This window comes from Mya arenaria, chromosome 9 (genome assembly GCF_026914265.1).
Source record: "Mya arenaria isolate MELC-2E11 chromosome 9, ASM2691426v1".
Classification (NCBI taxonomy): Eukaryota; Metazoa; Mollusca; class Bivalvia; order Myida; family Myidae; genus Mya; species Mya arenaria.
The window spans coordinates 33271171-33290251 of record NC_069130.1 but is presented as its reverse complement, the minus strand read 5'-3'; the positions used below and the strand labels follow the sequence as shown (position 1 = coordinate 33290251).

The 19081-nt window shown below is 33.8% G+C and overlaps 1 pseudogene; it reads left to right on the top strand.

Moving 5' to 3' along the window:
* LOC128246553 (DIS3-like exonuclease 2) overlaps window positions 1–18670 on the top strand; it is a 52937-nt pseudogene extending 34267 nt beyond the window's left edge.
* Window positions 18671–19081: the final 411 nt, after the last annotated feature.

Sequence of the window (19081 nt, the reverse complement as noted above, 5' to 3'; positions counted from 1 at the left end):
CGACCTTCCAAATTTTCATTTAATAAATGGAGGCGTAGTAATTTGGTTATGTATACATGCCCTGTGAATATAAAAGTGATTTCTTTATTTTAAGAAACATCGATGCATTCATAAAAATTAATTGATTCATGTTCATAAAATGTTTGCACTAAAAAACGAGCGAATAATAAATTATAAAAAAGAATATCAGATCATTTTTCTCAACAAACCGGAAATAGAAAATTGACAGCTACGTCATCAGCTATAACACATGCGTGAGGGGCGTCCCACGGGTAGCGGCGTAAATAACACTCTTCTCAAAAAAGGGGATAATTCAGAAAATAAATCATAATACTAATTAAACTCCGAAAATAAGCATAAAAGAAACAGAAAGTGTGTTTATATCAGTGTAAGATCGTATTTTATATCACTCGTGATCATAAAAAACACTATATTTTATTTAATGATACTCGTGAAATAAAATACAATCTTACACTGAAATAAACATATATCCTTTATATATTTCCCAAATCATATCAAAACGTCAATATGTTTTAACTGCTTTAGCATTGAAATAAAAGTAATATTCATTTATTTATCTAAATTTAACCACAAAGATCCTTTATGTTTTAAGTCCCAGTACCAGTCCCAGTAGATTTAAGTTGAGTTAACTTAGTGAAATGTATTTACATATCCAAATGACTTCTCTTAACCTTTTTGATATTTATGACCCCCAGTTTTCATATTTTAACTGAGAAGTAATTGGTTTAAATATTTTTTTAACAACATAATAATACTTACACTGTTATTTTCATGAAATATTTCAATTGAAAGCTAAATTATATTAATTTGAAGAAAGCAAGGGAATAAACTAATAATAAGGCCATGCTTATTCCAAACTGTAAAAAACGACGCGGCGTCAATAAAGTCTAAGTACTTTGGTAGCAGGTAGAAGAAGTATGGTTTGGGCGTTCAATCATCCGCTCCTGTGTGAAGCTTGACTATGACCACGCCCAGGGCTTCATTGAGGAGCCTGACCGTGCCTGGACACCCGAGGAGTTGCCGCAAATATCACAGGGCTTCAATGTGAAGGATATCTAGAAGAGAGTGCTCAACCTGCATAAGGTTGGTGGCTTGCTTATAAAGAGATCATCTATGATTTTTATGGTAAAGGTTCAATTTAGGATTCTTAGTGCTTGTTCACTGATTGTAGCGGTGCAGTGAACATTGAGCAATATTTGACGAAATCATAATACACTGTATATTGTTTTATACTTGCAGATAGCATCGCACCTTCGAAAGGGTCGGATTGACAGTGGGGCTCTGTGTCTAGACCAGGCGAAACTACAGTTCAGTCTGGACTCCGAGACGGGGATGCCCAATGGTTGCACTGTCTTCAAACAGAGGGATAGCAATAGGTGAGTTTGAAGTACATGTATTCGTATTGAAATGTCATAGTACAAATTGTGATATTCAATCTGACAGCAGAACACCTGGAGTTTGAATAAGGTGAAATGATAATTACTTTTAGCTCACATGAAACATATCGAATAAAAGAAGTAAGGCTATTGTCATAACCTTTGTTTTAGCAGCGTCGTCGTAGTTAAAACTCTTTAACGTTAGCCGTGACTCAAAAACCAAGATATTCAGATATAACACATATGCTACTTATTATGTTACAATACGCAATCGTGTAGCAAGGACCATAACTCTGTCCTTATTATTGTCATGTAATGCCCTTTGATTTTGAAAAAAACCTTTTAACTTGGCTATAACTTTTTAATTATTTGAAATATTTACATGAAACTTTGAACACGTGTTTCCGGTGACAATATGTAAAAGTGTGTCTAGGCCATACCTCTTGCTTTAAAATTGTCATGTTATATCCTCAGCTAGTTGGAAAAAGTCATGCATAAACTTGGCCTTATGAAGAGAGTTGGGATTTTGCTGCGCGCAGTACTTTTATTACATCCAAGATTTAGAACCTTGGTGTGATAATAATTTTTAATATTGGCATCCTTTTCCCAAAATGGCATTGCAGTGAAATAAAAAAAGTGGTTCTTTTCGAACCAAAATGCTGGTACAAAACTAATCAACACAACACAGCTACATAAAAGAAACAAAAGCACAAACCCGTTTTATTATCAGTGATGGGGGGGGGGCATAAGACTTCACTGAGCTATTATGACTGGTCATCGTCCGTCGTCCGTCCGTTAGTCAGTCAGTCCGTTCGTCCGCCCGTCCGTCAACCATTGCTAAAAAACAACACCTCTAAACTAACTGGCCAAATTCAATGAAACTTCGAAGGAAGTTTTCTTTGGTGTCCCCCTACAAAAATTCAACAAGGCGTCACGATTGATTAACAACAACAACAACAAAATGGCCGACTTCCTGTTTTGCTTTAAAAAGCATCTCCTCTAAAGCTACCGGTCCAAATGCAATGAAACTTTACAGGAAGCTTTCTTTGGTGACCCTCTACAAATATACAACAAGGGGTCACGATTGATCAACAACAACAGCAGCAAAAACAATAAAATGGCTGACTTCCTGTTTTGCTTTAAAAAAAACATCTCCTCTGAAACTACCACTCCATATTCAATGAACTTATACAGGAAGCTTCCTTGGGTGACCCTTTACAAAAATACAACAAGGGGTCACGATTGATCAACAACAACAACAACATCAACAAAATGGCCAACTTCCTGTTTTGCTTTATAAAAACATCTTCTCTAAAACAACCAGTCCAAATTCAATTAAACTTTACAGGAAGCTTCCTTCGGTGACCCTCTACAAAAATACAACAAGGGGTCACGATTGATCAACAACAACAACAACAACAACAGCAACAACAACAAAATAGCTGACTTCCTGTTTTGCTTTAAAAAACATCTCTGAAACTACCACTCCAAATTCAATGAAACTTTACATGAAGCTTCCTTGTGTGACCCTGTACTAAAAAAACACGGGGTCACGATTGATCAACAACAACAACAACAATATGGCAAACTTCCTGTTTTGCTTTAAAAAACATCTTCTCTGAAACTACCTGGCCAAATTCAATGAAACTTTACAGGAAGTTTCCTTAAGTAACCTTCTACAAAAAGTCAACAAGGGGTCGCGATTGATCAACAACAACAACAATCTGGCCAACTTCCTGTTTTGTTTTGTGGAAAAAAAATATCCATCTCATCTGAAACTACCAGGCCAAATTCACTGAAACTTTACAGGAAGCTTCATTGCATGACCCTCTAAAAAATACAACAAGGCATTGATATTGCTCATCAACAACAACAACAAAATGGTCGACTTACTGTTTTGCTTTAAAAAATATCTGAAACAACAGGTCAAATTCAATGAAACTTTACAGGTAGCTTCATTGCATGACACTTTACAAATATAAAACAAGGCATCGTCACCAGTAAAGATATGTTTAAATTGCAACATTTTTATTAATGCTTTATCACAGAGTTGTGGCCTTTTGCTTAGGTGAGCGTTTTAGGGCCATCGTGTCCCTCTTGTTTAAATAAAGTAGGGAACTTAATGAAACTAAAAGATGTATAGAAGATTTTTTTAACATAAGGAGTTTTTTCTTCAAGTAAAGAAAATAAAGTTAGTCTTTTAAACATTATCAAGCAAGTATAGCATACACGCAGTGAGGTACTTAAATAGGAAAATGACAAAGTTAGGAATTGACTTAAGATGTATTATGAATATCGGACTGAGGCATGTAGAGAATAGTGTGATGCTAGTTGAAATTACTCATAAATTATTTAGATTTGTGGCCCATTTTATTAAGACTTTGTACGATATAGATCCAACATCTGCAAACCACCTCATATTCTAATAAGCACGATCCTTTCTGCAACCGATTCCATAGTAATTATAAAATAGCAAAGAAAGCATTATCAAATAGAATAACGAACGTTTTGACTAAAAAATATTGACTCTAAGCAAACATGTTTTATTAAAGGTTGTAAAATATATTGGTGAAAATGTTGATATCATGCAATATATTATAAAAATGTTATATCAGGGAAGCTATTTTTTGCCGACTTACAAAAAGCATTTGAAAGCATTGACCACTCTTTTATATTCGACAGTCAATAAACGTTTCATTTTGTCTTACATTATGTCTCAAGATGCTACGCATAGTTATGATGTAAAATAAAATCAAATCTTTGATCAAAACTTAAGAATCTTTTTCATAATTCAAATTCAAATTTTATTTGTAAAGAAAGGCCTCCGGCCCATAATACAACACATACAATACAAAGCATAAACTCTTTAGAGTTGTGATTCCTTAATGACATTCATTTTCCTTATCTTTTTGTTTCATTATTACATTTACAAAGAATGCTATATTTTTTATTCGGTCATCGTTTAGACTTTGCATTAGATTTATGAAGTTTTGAAAGTCTTGCCTACCCGTGTACCATTTATAGATATAAAATTGCCTTTCTTGCCTGAATTTGTTACATTGAAAGAATACATGAAATTCATCTTCTACACATCTGATATCAAAATTAATTAAGCAATATCTACACAGTCTATTTTCCCTTTCGATACCCAAATGTCGACCAGTCTCAATAAACAATTTATGGCTAGAACATCGGAATCTCGCTAACGATTTCCTCACATAAAATGGTAAAATAATACATAAATATTTTTCTGGATTTAACAAAGTTTTAAAATGCTTATATGTGTCACATCGTGTTGAGTCTCCCACATTTTCGAACCAGTTTGTCTTTAACAATCAACTAACCTTTGCTTAAATGATATTAAAAAATCGCCAACATTTCCAACTTCCTGACTTAGCCAAACAAAACCAAAACCATATTTGAATAATAAATTCTTTACAGATGTAACCCAATTTTTTCTTCCAATATCATCATGTCGTTTAAGCATTATATAGCAGTTTCTTGGATAACGTTCATTGGACATGTATAGCAGTTTACAACAGTACTTAATACATTTTACATGATGATCAATACATAGAGGGAACCTCCCGCATTCCCCCAATGCAATACAATCGTTAACATAATTATTTACCCCAAGGAATTCCTTACAATATTGAATTTGTACCTGTTCAAGAATATCAGATAGTTCCGTACCATATATTTCAGCACCGTAAATAATTATAGGCTAAACCATTGAATCAAATATTTTTAATTTTGAGTTCTAAACTTCAACACACAAATAAACCTATACTTCTACTCTTCACACAACACAGCAGTAAATATTTGCCAATCCAAACCATTTATATGGACTTCAGAATGTGCAAAAGCATTATATTTTACCTTCTACAATAATACACAACAACAACTCGACACAAATACCAATAGGAAGTTTGGATAAAATTAATAAAACAATAAAGCAATGGGAACACGGAAAGCTAACATTGATTGGTAAAGTAAATGTTGTGAAAACTGATGCTTTACCAAACATAATATATCAATTCACTGTTCTAGCAAATTCAAGCACCGTATTTGTCAAAACCGTTTAGAGTTATTTTCAAATTACTTTTCCAAAACTATGCAAATGGCGGCTTAAAGCTTACATATGAATGTTTTATTGACTCTATAAAAGGTGTATGGTAAAATGATACGTAGAGTACAATAATAACAGTCAATATTTTTTTTCCACAAGACACTCAAACCCTATTGAAATAGCCTTATAATTGAAATTTGTCTGAAATCGCTGATTGCTAATAGTATTGGCCGATTCTTATGGTGAAGTTTTAAAGAAAAACCGTAAAAATAAAATGTTTCCATTAGGTAGTTTGGCAGATAGACTCAATGAATTGCTTTGATTTTATTTAAACCGCGGATATAACGGCAATACTTTGAAGTGTACTTGCCTTCTAGTGTTTGAAGATGAATTCCTCAAACAAAATACAAAGTTGAATATGGCGTCGAAACATAACTAAACTTTCAGTCCTTTGATTTTGTTCAAGTTATCTTTAAAGCCGTCTTCGGTTGGCTGGGAATGTTCCGGCATGTGACGTCATTTTCTTCAAATATTTTACATAGGTAATTATTTGTAAAAAAAAAAGGTTTAGCTAAAACATGTCGTTTTTACTTTTTATAATGTTTTCTTTATTTGTTCCCAGTTTTAGTGCAATGATGCTTTTTAATATGAAACTCTATGATCACACAGTCTTAGACCTTTTATTTTCTAAGGCAGAGTGGGTGTCATGTTCATAGTTTCAAACAATGACTGCACCGAAACTTTGAAAAGTGCTTGCATTAGGTACTCTGAATTGTATTCCTCCGTCTGGATCCCTAATCATTGAAGGACTTCGGGTTTACCTATTAGTTTATTATTATTTGTTTTATTATTAAGTTTACTCAAGTTAATTCATACTTTGATAAGATTTAACTGTTTACGTTATTACTTTATTTAGGATTGTTGCAATAGGAGCGAGGTTTGTGCACGTTAACTGTTTCAAACCCCCAGAAAATTAAATTTTACTGACCGTTCCAAGGCGGTACTTCACAATCCTTGATAAACATACCTATTTTTTATATTGTATATATGCGCTGTATTGTTTGTGAAGTTTTGTGCTATTGTTTCATGTTTCTTGTTTGCGATTAAATTTTTGTGTTTAATGTCTTTGGCGTTTACCCTGTGCCATTAAACGGGGTTTATGTTTAAACTTTTGGCTACTGAGCTTGTTTCTGTAGGTTTTTTTCACATGAATATTGAAATGCATAAGTTTCAGAATGGTACATATTTTAATGCAGGTCCTACATCAAGGACCAAAATAAAACAATCTCATAACTCAAACAAAATAAAAAATAGGCAGAAGATTGACATGGAACAATAAAAACGTTCGTAATACAGGAAACGCTATATTCTATAAACAATGGTATGAAGAGTGTACAAAATACTTGAAACACATTTTTTACTATAGAAAATTTAATCAAATTTAATTTTTATACACATCTAACACGTATAGTAACATTTGCAGTTTTCCTATTCTTCATATGAAAGAGCAAATAGGCTGAATTAGCATTGAGCAATGATATAGTATGTAACCCACATTAAGAAATGGAAAATATTCATACTAAAAGAAATAAATTCCATGCAGAATTCTGGTTGCAATGAATTGCAACCGAAAGGAAAATCACGAGTCGTAGAGATTAGATAGTTGGTTTGTTACAATGTCTAGTTGTCCTCTAAAAAGTCTGTTCAAATATGCCATAGGGTCCAAATTTGCCCCAACCAGGGGGTCACAAGTTTCCAACAAAGTCGTGCTTACAAATCACCAGTCTATGAAAGAAATTATTACACACCTGTGACAGGTATTGAATCAATTGTCTGTATATTTTTTCTCTCTATATAGCCTTCACATAGTACATGTCATGATATGTATTTATCTTTATTCTTTAACACATGTGTGTATGACTGATTATCGAAAGACATATTTTTTTCATTCGTTTAAAAATCTAAATATAAAATATAACCACGAAAACAATTAGTTACAGGGTATGAAGATAAAAAATAAAAGGAACATTAAACACGGTAGAGAATTAATTCCTTTGATGGTTAATACTAAACTAAAAAATATCAAAATAAAATAGGACATGTTTATACACCAAACACACCTGTATAAAACCTTATATTGTCATATTAATACGATTATGGTTAATATGTTTACTTATTTGTATGATCTAATGGTTACCACAATATACATTCAATGACACTTTTCAATATATTTAACAACCAAAATACGTTATGATAAATCCGTGCTATGACTATTCGAAAACGATCATGCTATGGCAACACATATAGCAACATTAAATGTTCGAGGTTTAGGCAATACATCAAAACGAAAACACATATTAAGTTTAAACATTATATATTTTACAACGATTGTGAAGAAAGCTATGATAGCTTATACTAAATCACTTTCTTTGGCACGATGTTGCGCGAGAGTATGGTCTTGTGTTGTAGAGGAAACCGGAGTACTCGGAGAAAACCTACTTGTCCGGCTTAATGACCACTAACTATAACTCACATGCGCCCAGGCCCGGAATCGAACCCGGGTGGCCTTGGTGAGAAGCGAGTGCGCTAACAACTGCGCTAACCAGACAACACATAGATATTTAGGAGTATGCTTCAAGAAGTACACTACGAAACAGACTTTAATCAAAGATGGAAATTAGAATGCGGAGGAGAGTGTATATTTAGCGGAAACAACGAAAAAAGTAATAGTGAATGTTGAACATTACCTGGAAATATTAAACAAAACTGAATTAATAGAAGGACGTATCCTAATTGTTGAGATCATCTTGAACAATTCCGAGTTAACATAAGTAAACGTTAACGGTCCCAATAAAGACGATCCGCAGTGCTTCATCTAGCTAGAAACCTATATATTAAATAAAGATGATAACTCGTAACTCGTATATTATTGGTGACGATTTCAATACAGTCCCAAATGAAAATATTTATAAGGAAAATGGGAATACAGGTAAACAGAAGAGAAATAGAGAAATCATTACTAACTTTATGAACTCTGTTCATTTAACTGACGCCTGGAGCCTTAAGCACCAAAAACAAATTACTATATACTTGGCACTCAAACAGTAGACCGCATATTAATTCACTGCAGACATGACTACTTTTTGATTTCCAAAAACTTGATCAACATTTTAACAAAGGCTCACATAAAACCAATCTACAAGACAGATAACTTACTTGTTCTTATAGATTTGAATACATTTAAAGTTAATGCAGAACCTGAATACTTCAAATTAAATAATTCAATATTAAAAGACAAAAGCTATAAAGAAAATATAAAAAGATGTATTTAAAAAACTGTTAATTACAACAAAGAATGCAATCCAGATGTAATATGGGAATAAATCAAGGAATCAGTTAGAAACGAAACAAATTAAATATAGTACTTACCTTAAGAAAACTAACAATCTTGAAAAACCAAAGGTTTGAAGCGAAATAGAAACTTTAGAAACAAACTTAAATACGAACGACACAGATGAAATAGACACAATAACAGAACAAATTATAGCTGGAAAACAAATATTAGACGAATATTTACTTGCCCAATCAACGGAAATATACTAAGGCTGAAAGCCTTTCATGTAGAGAACAATAAAAAAAATATAAAAAATCGCAAATCTTGAGAAGAAACGCGCAAAAAGAAACTCTATATATAAACTTACTGTTAGAAATGAAATCATAACTGAAACAGAAATTATACTACGCGAAGAAGTAGTTAAACTTCTTCCAAAGACTTTACTCTGAAAATGGAAACATAGATACTGAAGACATAAACATCTTCTTGAAAAATCCCTATAAAATTTATCTGAATATACAATTAATATGAATCCCACGAGCAGAAATGGCAAGTTTTAAACCTCGACCTTCAGGTAAAATTCACAGTAAATTCCGCACTCTAATACTTCCATAACAAAAACTATGAAAATCCTCTTTTCTGAAACCGCTAGGCGCAAACCCTTGTTATTTTGTATGTAGCATCATACAATGGTCCTTCACCAAGTTTGTTCAAATTATGCGCCCTATGGACAAAACTGGTCACGCCCTGTGGTTCACAAAGTTCCTAAAGACATATATAGGGAAATCCTTGCGAATCTTCTTTTCTCAAACCGAATGGCCCAGACCGTTGATATTTGTTATGTAGCATCCTATGATGTCCCTCCGACAAGTTTGTTTCAAATTATGCCCCTGAGGTCCTATAGAATTACATTGAAAAAAACGTTGAAAATCTTCTTGTTTGAAACCGCGAGGCCCAGATGCTTGGTATTTTGTATGTTTTTTATTTTATTTTTAACATACAGTGGTCCTTCACCAAGTCGTTCAAATTATGCCACTGGGCCAAAGTTGGCCACGCCCTTGGGTTCACAAGTTTCCTATAGACATATATAGGGAAATCTTTGAATTAAATAATTCAATATTAAAAGACCAAAGGCTATAAAGAAAATATAAATAGATGTATTGAAGAAACTGTTAATCACAACAAAGAATGTTTTGTCTTAATACTAAATCTTCTTTTCTCAAACCAAATGGCCCAGACCTTTGGTATGTGTTATGTAGCATTGTATGATGGCCATCTACTAAGTTTGTTTCGAACTATGCCCCTGTGGTCAAAAGTGGCCTAACACATTTGGGCATAAGATCTTACTTTTGAAATTTAAGCATTGAAATTTGGACAATGTGTACAGTTTTAAAAAGAAATATCAATGCTGTGCATGGATGACCTTAACCACTACAACATTTGACAATACGCGATCATGGTTTAATCCCTAGTTGCACTGTCATATACCATTAAAATAATTCATACTCATAAGAAAGGTTGAAAACTTTTACTCAGATGAGCAATATATGGCCGCCATGGCCCTCTTGTTATTAAAAAGCATATCATAATTTGATCATACATGATTTATTATGTATCGTTGATAATTGTTTTGCATTGAATTCTATTCTTGTCTATGCTTGAAAATAAATGAAATAAAAACGTTGACAATTATTTTATGCCGATTACCCTTTCATTTTCGTAAGTTTACACAGTTAATACGTCACCCTCAACCTTGACGTGGGATGATTTTTATATCCGTTGATATCCGCACAAAAAATCCAAATGTTTGTGAAAAAAGTTCGTATAAATATCATACGTCACGAAGTGTTAAAAAATAATAAATCGGTTCCTAAGTATTTGAAACGGGTATTTCAGACTGGTTGAAGAGTTCATGTTGCTTGCTAACATGGCCGTAGCTGAAAGAATCAAGCGGGAATTCCCCCAAAACGCATTGTCAACAATACAACTGCCTCCGAAGGAAGAAAATCTGAAAAACTTGGTATGCAGCTTATTTAGCCTAAAAGAGATCCTTGTTTTAGACATCAGACAAATAACAGTTAATAAAAAAACTGGCAACCTGAGTAATTTGCTGAAAGTCGCCAATATTTAACCATTGCAATATTGAAATAATTCACACTAATTATTATACTACTACTTGGCATATTTGTTTTAATCCTTTCAGAGTGACCCGTGCAGTGCGTTAGGAAGTCCCATTCACACCAGTAGTGCTGGAGCCCTTCAGGTAATGTAAGAAAATGGGTAAATACGCATCTATAAGATACAATGTATGGGGATAAAGATATTTTGAGGGTTACTGCCTCGTTTTCATTGTCGCCAGCACTCTTGACCACCTTTTTAAAGTTTAAAAAAAATTCTCACCACTTTTATCTTTCTTCTTTCCTTTCTCTTGGTTGCAGACTACAAAACAAAAAGCTTAATTTTGGAGTCGTATAACATCCTACGATCACTTTTGAATTGGTAATTAAATAGTAATAGTATTAATTTCAAAACAAATTGTGTTATTATTCACCTAAGACACAGCTAGTTTGAAATGGGATTTTAGTAACACTTTCAATGCAATCAGTTATCTTAAAGTGACACTCTTATTCAAAATCAATACATGTATACACATGTATAACAAACATAAATTTTGACTGATAACCCTTTAATTACTTCCTAAATAATGCATTTATGGAAAATATTAATTACTGTTAACAAGTTTATAACCGCGTATTTAATAGCTGAAAACGCAAAGGTATTAAATGATTGGTGAATGCTAAAATATTTACTGTGATCTACTTTTGTCTCATAAGGTAGAAATACCGTGTTTTCTGCACCTTTCTTTCAAATTAAACACAATATCCATAAGAATTGTTTTCGACATTTATAAATCCTTGGTAAATTAAAACAATTGCATTAAATATGGTAAATCTTATTTCGGGAGTAATAGTTCATCCTTTACATATTTTTAACGAAAGGTTGTGATCTGACGATATTTTGTTGTACGTATGCTGTTAAGAGGACCCAATTTTGTGCAGAGGGATCGGTTGAAAAATGATGGACAATTAAACCAAAGCTGTATAAACCCTTGAATTTGTAACTGATAATTAACAAAACAAATAACATAACTGTTCAATTACTACAGAGCGGCGTTACAATACAGATCTTAGTCCATTTTAGTCAAAATGATCATAGTGTCATAGTCTTAAAAATGAACATAAAGTTGAGGAAAAATCTTGCCATTCAATGTAACGTTTTTCAGATTTAAGATTATTGAGGTTACGACTTAAATCATTTATCTAAACGGGCCCATGACATGTATTATAAATAAAACATGAAACACCCGATATAGATGGTCAAACGCACAATCTGTATGCACATTTATCATGTGTTTCATATACTAGTTCTCAATGAGGTATGTATTTCTGTATTTCAGAGATCGTTGTTGAAATACTCCGGAGACGATGATACTGCCATAGCCAGGATGCAGGTGTTAGTGACACTCTGTGCTAAATCGATGCAGGTAGTGATAGTTACCAATGTTGATTTTGAGTTGAAATATATGTAAGAAATATGACACATCACTGAGCGTCATATGGCATTATTATAACCGGCAAGTCAGACCCCGAAGGCTGACTGGTCGGTCCTTTTAATGCGGTATGACCTTAAATTGTGTTTTATATTTCTTAAATTATGTAATGTTCATGGAATCATGTAGTCCGGAGCCCGGAAAATAATCATTTCTGTTTTAGTGAATATTATAGAGTACTTGATTTTATGCTTTATCGCTATGACTTCTTTATGATGATTTCGTGTATTTAATACTAATGTTATGGTTTTAGTATTAAATGTCTAAATTTAGCTAGTAACTCATAAATTAATACAAAATAAGTTGTTTTCTTAATAGTTTTCTACTTTTTCGCAAGTTTGATAAACTTGACACCCCTACTCTGTAACGTAAGTTATATATAATGGTTTCGCCCATAGGGTTTGTTAAAAAGGACCATTCCATTTTGGTCACGTGATGTTAGGGTATATAAGAAGCGAAATGCATAGAAATAGTTAGTAAGTCCGCCCGGTTAGCTCAATCGGTAGAGCGTTGGACTCTGAATCGGACAACCTGGGTTCGATTCCCGGGCGGACCAGGTCACTTCTGTTGTGATTGGTTATGAAATCCTTTCTACGGCCATTCGCACTGTACCACTGCCCCTGGCATGTACAGAAGTTGTCAGTTCCTTGCAGAGGTGAAGGCACCCAGTACTGGTTCTGCCCAGGATAGGTGTGCGGTGGTTGAACTGTCACTCTGGGACCCTTCTCGACGCCGATGTGAGAACATCAAGTTAATATATTGGGAAGCTTTGAAGTATCTTTTTGTACTGTTGAGGGCGGGTTCTGAACTATTGGAGGCTAGGAGAATTAAAGTGAAGCATTGCGCTACAGCTTCTAGTTTCTAGGTTTGGACATCCGTAGGGTTTCTTTTTGGCTTCTTAGTAAGCCTGGATCATTGCGATACAGACGAAACAGGGTCAGTGGTTTGATTCCCCGTAAAAGCAATACACTTAGGACTACAGGTTTCGCTGATATATTTGTGATTGGTTTATAGGCGTTTTGTTTGCGTGGCCTGTAAGATAAAGCATAGGTGTTGTAGTTTCTGTTGGTACGTTCTTGGTTTTGGGATAATTAAACATTGATTCTTGAACCATAATAATTATTTCTCCAATCATTGGTTTTTAAGCAATCATTGTTAATCACTTGTATATACTACTGATTTCATACTTAATTCTTGGGACAATGCAGTCCGAGAATAGGTTTATAGTTTAATTTAAGGTAGCGTGTCCGAGCTAGCTAGAGAAGAAACGTTACAATTATACCAAACATTTTATATTATTACCATTTAATATTTTCCTCCGGCTTTCGTCTGGTCTTGTCTATTTGCGACACTTTTTCGCCATTGTGAAAATCACAAAGCCGCACACAGTTTTATGACGTCAGCGGTCCATAAAATATTTTGGACAGGTCCGGAACGGCCAAAAATATTTTATGGACTGCTGACATCAGAACACTAGCTTTTGATTGAAATACAATGATATACGGACCTATAGACTTTATTAATAACAAAGAAGGAATATACTTTTATGTAAGGTATAAGAATAAAAAAATGTCTGAGCCTTGTGCATAAAGTCTATTTGCGTTCCAAACTTGTTTAACTTGTTTGTTTACTTATTTTTTTGTGGCATTGTACATGCATTCTCTATTTCATGCACATGCACATTTATATTTCAGACCGCTCGCTACTTCTGTACGAGCTGTATAGACGACGAGTCCTTGTATCACCACTATGCTCTGAACGTGCCACTGTATACCCACTTTACAAGCCCCATTAGACGATATCCTGACATTCTTGTTCACAGATTACTGGCTGCATCGTTAGGTAAGGGTTTAAGAAAACCAGACAACAACAAGTGTTGACATCCAGTTACAGTGCTCCTCTTACTAATATTTTATAAATTAAGTTAACCAAGGCAGTTTGGTTGTCCAGTTAGCGAATTGTACTCTCGCTTCTCACTAAGACATCCCAGTTTTGATTCCCGGCCTGGGTGCAAGTGAGTTTGGTTTGTGGTCCGCAACTGAACAACTTGGTTTCTCCAGTCCCCGCCCCCCCCCCCCGACAATACCACAGTTTCCAATGACACTGTTTCACAAGAGTGTTATACACAACTAGTTTCTTAGTCATTGGTAAATAAATAAGTTTAAACTAACTCCATTTGCAAGTGACTAGTATTCTTCTTAACATTTAACATGTTTTACATTCCAGGCTACTGCCCAATGCCCAGCAAATCTACTGGAGATATGAACAAGCTTGCTGACAATGCCAACGAAAAGAAGACAGCCGCAAAAAAAGTTGAAGGCCTTAGCAGTGATCTCTTCTTTTCAGTATTTGTAAAGGTGAGAATGGATAATTTCACTCGGGCCCAATTGTTGTCAACAGGTTGATTGTCCAGAACTTTGTTAAAGTGAACAACATTGTTAAAGTCATCGTTGTTTAAACGTAAACAATTTGATGATGTAATTACATATCTAAATATAAAGAAGTACAGTTGAAGCATTTGTATCAAATTCTGAAGTTCTGCAGTTCAAAGGTATATCCATAAACTTTCAAGGGCAGTAACGATTTGAAAGTTAACAACTATGACATTAAAAGCGTTGTTAACTATAACAATGGTCTGAACAATCGGCCGAATGTTAACGTCTTTGTTCATTTTTAAAGGTGATATATTTAATGTTGTGCTCATATATTCAATTTTGAACAATTGATTTTCTTTAATACAGTTTTTGACTAGAACATCTCTTGCATTGAAAGAAAACTGGTTGTATTAACAGTCTAGCTTTTCATTGAAAACTGATTATTTTATGTGTGTATTATTGAATGTCATCTTTACTATTCAATTTGTAATAGCCATTTAGCGGCTGCATAAACATTAAATTATAGTTATTATATTTACATAGATACTGTTCTTCATTCCATCAGACGCTCCCAAAACATCAATTTGGAATTGCTTGAATATGCAAATATACAATGGCCTTTTTCTCTATGACATTAACAATCTGATCAAATTTGTATTTTGGTATATTAGCCGATTGTTCCAGAACTATGGTAAAGTTATCAAAGCTATTAACGTCATCGTTGTTAACTTTACTGAGCTGGTAGTCCCCTTGAAAAAAATGTTTTAATTTTCCATCAACATTTAGAATATTTTCCCAATTTGCTTGCGACATATCCCATGCATGAATGAAAAAGCAATGTATTTCTTGAAAAAAACACACAAGATATTTACAATACCAGCTCCATTACAGTATACAGTACACATAAAAGTTTCAAAATAGTTGTCCTGTAAACTTATAAGTTGTTTTTACAGGGATTACAATAATTTATTCATGTAATTTCAGACGGCCGGGCCTCTGGAAGAGAGAGCCATAGTTATGCGCGTACTGGACCAATCTTTCGACATCTTTGTTCTGCGTTTTGGCGTTAGAAAAAGAGTCTACTGTGATGTGAGTCTCAGTAGAGAGTTCTGTTGAAAATTGAATATGACCAAGTTAGACGATAATCGATTGCTAATGCTCTTAATCAATTATTGATATGTAGCTGTATTTTCTAAGAATAAAAATACAGTAGAACGTAAGAATTAAGTGACAAGTTTATTATCGGGCATTTTACGGAACCTCCTCATATAGTTTCAATAATAAGTTATTCTGCCCCCTTTCAACGAAGCTTGGCTATATTGTATTGCTAGTCGGTCCTACGATCGGTCAGTAGTCATAACCTAGTTGGCAAATAAATTTTACACAACATTAGACATTGTGTTCATGTTTATTCATTGTTAAGTGCAGCAATCTACATGTTAATCAGTTTTTATGTACTTCTTTCAAACCACAATTTTATCTCATTTTATTGAAAAATGTATAAGATATTCAAGTGGAGCTTGATACACGTGTTGCCAGAAACAATACGCACAATTCTAACAAAACACCAAATACAAATGCATTGGAAGTATACATGTATAGTATTTGAGGTTATTTCCCTTTATTTACAGAAACTGCCTCTGAAAGAGACAATATTTCGCCTAGAGGGGAATGAACCCATATTGTATCTTGTGTGGGCGGAGGAAAACGGGGAACCGGAAATGCGACAGAAAATCTCGATCTTCTCACCGGTTGATGCAGTACTGGCTGTAGGAGACCTGCCACTCATGTGGACGGTAAGTGTTGGTGGGTCCATTGGGAGATTTGGTAGGAATAAAATAGAGAATAGCTAGGCGTAACAAAAATAATTGTTTGCTTCCCTGTTTCTCAGTTACTGCACCTACACAAGTTTCTTGAAATAAGGTTCATGGCGAGTATATGATTTCATTCACGAGGATAGTGTGAAGTAATTGTGTTGTACCATTGAATGACTTGCGTGCATATAAGTGAATAAAGTTGTAATACATCCGTACGATATACATTGACGATTACGCCTTGCCGTCTTGTTTCCTTTGTTACCGTACGGTACTTTTGCCGTTTTGTCTTCATATAGTGCGGTGTAATCTTAAATTTTACTTCCGTTTCCCGTATAACTGATATGGGAGTTAACATATCGACAATAACTGTCACAAGCATGGTACAATAATAATGTTCTACAGTTGTACATGTGCTGAATAACATCCTGTGTTTCAGGCGGTTATCAAGCGACCCCAATTCTCTGTTGGAATGGAAGATTGCCTGCAATGTAACCCTGTACAGCCAATTGAAGGAACCAGTCTAGAAGATCAGACTGCAAGCCTGAATTTAGAAGACAATAATTGACTGGTTACTGAAAGTTCAGCTTCACTGCAAGACTCATTTAAAACGTGAGTCCGTTGACTCTTGAAATTTGTCTTCAGAGTCATAGAACTTCGCGTGTTTGTGAATAAGCTTTTTTATGTTTTGTGATGTGCTTTACTCATATAAATCTTGCTGTTGTAAGGCAGATGGTAATGATTCTTGTACATGTGTTTAACTTGCACGTTTTAATTTTGAGCCCATTATGTCTTAATGGGCTTAATTTCTTGAAAACATTCTAAGTACTTTACAACAGGAATGTGCTAAGCTCACTATTTTTGTTTTGGTATAATTTGTGTAATATTTTCATTCTTAAGGAATTTCAGACTTACAAAGGAAATTTTCTTTATGATTATAGCGATAAACTACTTTTCTTTTAGCAAAATCAAGATGAAGGAAGTAATTGTGCTTAATGAAATAAGCTACTTAAGGTTGGCACGCTTAAGAACATTTGAGAAATTCGGGCCTGACTGTCTTTTACCTGTGATCTGAAACGTTCATCAGAGGAACCAAAAGATATGCTCATCTATTGCACACATAGGTTTTATAAAAGTTGCCATTTAATACAAATATTTATGAAACAAGTTTAGGAAAAGTTATTAAGAATTTCCTTTGGCGAGCTTTATAACTTTTCTGTAACAAGTTTCATAAAATGTGTGTTATAAAATGGCAACGAATGTAAAATCCTTTTTATCATATGACACATGTGTCGCCAATTTATTTATTATTTTTTTGTACAGTTAGTAGGGCGAAATGATATCAGCTGTCAAGTAATAAAATTACTAAACACGGGATACAGGGAACGGAAAAAACATGGGGTAGTATGAAACGACGCTTTTCTGACGTCCAGTATCACATAGAGTGCCATGTAAGCATATCCGTCAAGACCGCAAAGCGTTTCAAAGTTTCAAACAAGAATTATACATAGGATTTTAGCTACAAACTCATTTTTATTTAAAATAATTATTGTTTATGATAGATCATGTATATTCTGTGTGTCTGAAAAGGAAACCATGATTCATATATTCTGGAATTGTGAGATTGTTCAAACCTTATTAAATGTGTTAAAGAATTTTTTACCGGCCTTAATGATTTTTTTCCATTAAAATGCCAGACATTTTTGTTGGGAACCACTTGTAAAAATTCAATTAAATATAATATACTTAGTTATGAAATTAAAGAATACATTTATCTTTGTAAAAGGAGAAAAATAAGACCGTCCTTTATTGGGTTAAAGAGTAGTATAAAACTTGCTTGGAATATTTATAAAAAAATCAAATATTTAAGATAAAGAACTTAGTAATTGGTCAGTTGTAAAAATGTTTATCTAGACCACATACGTTTTAAAACAGTAAAAACTAATAGACTTTGTACAAGAACATACTGTTTATATTTTTCCTTACTTTTTTCACTTCTTTTCTTTGTTTATAAATATGCAGTATATATACATTTATATAATTATATGTGTGTTCACCTTGTTAGTTATGTCATACTGTTATGAAAAATTGGTGGTCTATGACCTAGAGAGGCATTTGTTTACATTTTTAATTTGTCGATTTTAAAGCATTTAAGATCTCTTTTCACTAGTGATTATGACGTTAAATAAAGGACTCTGAATTATAGTTACCCAGGCAAGTTGTGCTTTGCTACGTGTTCCAAGGTAGAAGAACATACATCATACGTGCAATACATGTACAGTATCCGGCTAGCGTAATTTTCGGACAGACTAGTTATTTATTATTAATTTGTGGATTCCATGTACCCTCACACATCTATACTGTCCAATCATGAACCCAGTGAAGATAACTTTCATTTTCATACTTATTTCATGTCGTTTTCTGGAGGAGAAGGATTCTCATGATTTCCAAGTTCAACAGTATCCGGATAATTATATTTCGG